Genomic DNA, 5,123 nt, shown 5'->3' with positions numbered 1-5,123 from the left:
CACTCCCTTAAGGTAAAATTAATAAAGAAATGCAAGGAGCTGTGAGCTAGGCAGGGGGTGAGGCTCCTCCACACAGGAGCAATAACAGAAAGAAGGATTTCCCCTAGCGAGGCGCTCCGTAATTCTGCCATATTGAAGTCTGGGAGTTTGTCCAGCTAAACGGGTCGTGGCACTGGGGGCTAGGGGGGAGGCAAAAGAAAAAGCGATTTTTGGTTCACACTTTCTGGACTGCATGACTTCTACTTTTTTTTCTCTCTCTTTTGGGGGGCAGGGGCGGTGGTGGTTTGATTTGCGAGACACGGTCTCACTAGCATAGCCCTGGCTGGCCTGTAACTCACTCTGTAGACCAGGTTGCCTCTGCCTCCTGAGTGCTGGGAATTAAAGGCTTGTACCACCATGCCCCACCTGCCAGATTATCTTGTTGCCTATTTTTTCCAAATAGGGAAGAGCCGGGGACAGGTGCTTGGCGGCCCTCCCTCCATCTCTTCAGGGTCATAGTCTTTGTTCAGCGCCCTCAGAAGTGGTACAGGGGCTTATAATAAACATTCCACTGAGCAATAGGGCAGCAGCAGATGCTAGCGCTGGAGTATTGCAGGCACAACTCCTTGGTATTTATTATTATGAGAGATTCATTATTTTATCTGACATGCATGTTTACCTGCCTATATGCATGTGCATCATACATATGGGGCGGGGAGGGAGTTCTGTATTCTTTTTGGGAGGAGTTCAAGACAGGGTTTCTCTGTGTAGCCTTGGCTTTCCTGGACTGCCTTTGTAGACCAGGCTGGCCTTGAACTAACAGCTATCGGCCTCCCGTAGCCTCCCAAGTGCTGGGATTAAAGGCGTGTGCCACCACACCTGGCTTCATGTGTGTGTTTTTTTAAAACTGACCTTTAATTTCTATTTTAATTATTAGGTGTGTGTATTGTGTATAACATGTGTGTTACATGCACATGAGTTTGTGCACAGGCAGAGGCCAAAGGAGAATGTTGGTCGAGTCTCTTCTTCTATTGCTTTCTGCCTATTGACTTGAGGCAGGGTCTCTCACTGAACCAGAAGCTTGCTGGGTTGGCTAGGCTGCCTACCTGCCTGGCAAGCTCTTGTCTTTGCGCTCCAAAGCTGGGGTTACAAGCACGTGTGCCCATGCCCAGATTTTTAGATGCATGTTGTGGAGCTAACAGATTCTTACACTTGCTACATAATGAGACCCTCTCTAATACATACACATACATACATACATACATACATACATACTGATAAAGAGATAGACAGATGATAGATAGAAAGATAGATGATAGAAAGATAGATGATAGGCAGACAGACAGATGGGTGGATGGTAATGGGCTCCTGGGACTCCAAAATAACAAGACAATGATTTAATTTATGATAGGAAAATTTGGACTGGGATGTAGGTTGGATGGTAGAGCACTTGGCTAACACACTTGAACCCCTGGGTTCAGTGTCATATACCAGATAAATCAGGCATGATGGCATGGTGATATTCACCTGTGTTCCCAGCACTTAGGAGATAGAGGTAGGAAGATCAGAAATCCAAGGTCATCCTCAGTCACATAGGGAACTCCAGGCCAACCTAGGCTATGTAAGATCCTATCTCAAACGTGGTAGCACACGCCTTTAATCCCAGCACTCAGGAAGCAGAGGCGGGTGGATCACTGTGAGTTCGAGGCCAGCCTGGTCTACAACGTGAGTCCAAGACAGCCAAGGCTACACAGAGAAACCTTGTCTCAAAAAAAAAATGCAAATTAAAACTAGAATGAGAGGTAATATCAAGTGTCAGCCAGGAGGCAGAGGCAAGGGAATCTCTGTGAGTTCGAGGACAGCCTGGTCTACAAAGCGAGTCCAGGATAGCCAGGACTGCAAGAGAAACCCTGTCTAGAAAAGAAACCAAAAAAAAAAAAACAAAACAAGACAAACAAAAATCAAGTGTTGGCCAGGATGGAGACCAAGTGTAGTTCTCATACATTGTAGGTGGGAATGTGAAATGGTACAAGCTGGAGCATTCTGACTAGTTATTTAAAATGGAAAAAAAACAAAAAAACAAAATCCTACTACTCCAACAATAAGAAAGGACTTGTTTTGCAGACTGTAGCTTAGGACTTTTTCTCATCAACAAACAAACAAACAAACAAAAAACAAAATTAAAACAAAAACATAGTGTATTCATATTCTAGAACACTTGACAGAAATGTGGAACTATTAACCCACACTGTATAGATCACTTTCAAAACGGGTGTGCTGAAAGACGAAAGGGAAAAAAAGTACAGCACATGGGTGGTATCCCATTCGTGTAAAACTCTAGAAAACACAATTGACAAGTGGGTCAGCGGCCTGGGGTGGAGGCGGGAACCACAGTCTCTTGGTTGTATAGCTGTAGGATTCACGTATCTACCCAGTGAGCAAAACTTTGTTGTTGTACAAATGAACTGGACAGAACCTGTTATAAGGTACATCTCAAGGTTAATCTACAAAAAATGGGAGGGGGGGAGAGAGAAAGAGAGAGAGAGAGAGAGAGAGAGAGAGAGAGAGAGAGAGAGAGAGAGAGAGAATATGAATGAATATAGAAAAAGAATAAAAAGAGGCTTTTGTTTAAACCCTGGTGCTATTCATGCTCACAGCATGATGAGCCTTGGATGTTAGTGGCTCTCAGGCTTTGGGAAGCACCTGTGGGTGTTCCAGGTGTTCCAGGTCTTGTGTCCAGGAATAAGGAACTGAACAGGAACACCCAGGTGCAGCAGAAGCAGAGATAGTGTAGCAAGAAAGGTGAGAAGCTCAGCCACACTGCTAAGCAAAGCACGGGGGCCTGTGTAACCCAGGCAGGCAGCCCAGGCCACTGGGTAGTTCAAGGTTTCTCAAACATGTTCTTATGCATGTAGCACTGAGTACAACCTCATCAGCCCCGTGTCCAGTTAGCATCTTGGTTAGCATCTCCACGCAGGGGTGTGCCTTGTAGTATTGTACTGTGCTGCAGGTCCCCTTTAGAGACTCTGCTGTGCCCCTGTGCCTGACCCACTAGCCCCAGAAGTTCTAGACAGCCCTGGCAGAGGTGGTTAGGGGTGCAGGGATGGCTCCTGCCTTCCTCTCTGCCAGATGTTAATTTTGCAAGGCCTTCTGGACCTCACTTTCTACAGTTTTACTTCATCCTGTGGGAAGAAAAACATTGGTTAAGGGCGGGAGAAATGGCTCAGCAGCTATGAAAACGTCCTGCTCTTCCAGTGGACCCAGGTTTTGTTCCCAGTACCCAAGTCAGGCAGCTCACAACCACCTGTAAGTCCAGCACCAGGGACCCTCTAGGGCTCCCCGGCTTATTTTCTGAGAGAGGATCTCTCACCGAACCTGGAGCTCACCTTTTTGGCCGGTCCTTACTATCCGTAGTCAGCCTCAGGACCTGTCCCCCCACCCCCACACTGGGTTACAAACCTGCACCACTGTGTTCATCTTTTAACATGGATTCAGAGTCTTGACTCAGGTCCTCACTTTACTGACTAAGCCATCTCCCCAACCTTCTTATTATGGTCTTTTTCTTTTAATATTTATTATTATTATTATTATTATTATTATTATTATTATTATTATTATTATTATTATAGTTTTTTGAGACAGCGTTTCTCTGTGTATAGCCCTGACTGTCCTGGAATCATTCTGTAGACCAGGCTGGCCTTGAACTCACAGAAGTCTGCCTGCCTCTACCTCCCAAGTAACTGGAATTAAAGGCATGCTCTACCTCATTTTTTTTATTCTTTTTTTTTTAAGGGTATGTGTGCATGGCCCACAGAGGCCAGAGGCATGGAACACCCTGGAACTGTTGTTACAAGATCAGCCGTGAGCCACCCGACCTGCACACTGACAACAGATCTCCCATTCATCTGCCAAAAGTTAAGTACTTTTTAACCTCTTAGCCTTCTCTTCAGCCCCTTAACGTATTCTTGAGTGGAGACTTTGGGGACAATAACAAATTAATATTAATGCTTCTGGGCACTGATATAAATTTTAAATTGAAGGCAGAGTTAAAAGTTCAGGTTAAAAGTCACGAGGATTGTTGGGGTATCTTCCTCTGGGTGGGGCTGGACCTTCAGAAAGGACTGGATTAAGAAAGCCTAATCAGGTGACAGAGCTGGCTTCTGAGACCATGGGAGCTCATGGGCAGGGAACAAAGGGCTGAGGAAGCCCATGGGTGACACGTGAGCAGACACTGATCCAGCAGGGTGTAGGAATGAAGTGCCTGGTGTGTCCCTCTTCTATGACCCATCACCTCGCAGCCTTTGGGGAGCTGAAGTGCTAGACCTGATGCTCTAAGTGGGATGTCCCTCTAGCCTCCCCCAGCTCCCTGTCCGCCATTGTCCTTGAATAAACTGAGGTACTGGGAGCCAATGTAGAAGACAGGTGAATTGGCTAGGCGTGGTGATGCACACCTTTAATCCCAACACTCGGGAGGCTGAGGCAGGTGGATCTCTGTGAGTTCAAGACCAGCCTGGTCTACAAAGTGAGTCCAGGACAGCCAAGGCTACACAGAGAAACCCTGTCTCGAAAAACAAACAAACAGAAAACAACAACAACAACAAAAAGACAGGTGAATTTATTCTTGAGGAAACTGGAGCATTCTCAGGGATGAGAGTGGCCAATGGCCACAGAGGCCACTGCCGTCAGACACATTCAAGGGGTAACAGTGGATAACAGCTAAAGGACCCATTGTGCCAACTCGTGTTGAGGTGGACTTTATTCTACTTTCCCAAAGACTTCAGACAGACAGCTTTGCTGAGGGTCATCGCCCTGCCCAGGTGATTGACGGACCCACATGGAGTAAGTCTTAAGAGAAGGCATGCTAGTATGCCTTTGTGTCTTTTCTAGAAAGCCATGCCTCTACCCAGGGCCAGAGATGCAACTCAGAGCTGACCACATTAAAAAGAATGGTCAATCAGTAACAATAGCCATGCTTTGCCAGAAGGAAGCTGACTTCCCTTTAATGGGCTTCAACAAAGCTGTTACCCCACCTTCCTTCTTCCCCTCCCATTTTCTAATAGCAAGGAAGGAATGCTTTTTTTTTTTTTCCCCTTCAAGACAGGGTCTCTCTGTGTTAGCCTTGGCTGTCCTGGACTCACTCTGTA

Source organism: Acomys minous (assembly GCF_964271855.1).
Source record: "Acomys minous genome assembly, chromosome: 11".
Lineage (NCBI taxonomy): Eukaryota > Metazoa > Chordata > Mammalia > Rodentia > Muridae > Acomys > Acomys minous.
This window is presented reverse-complemented; position numbering follows the sequence as displayed.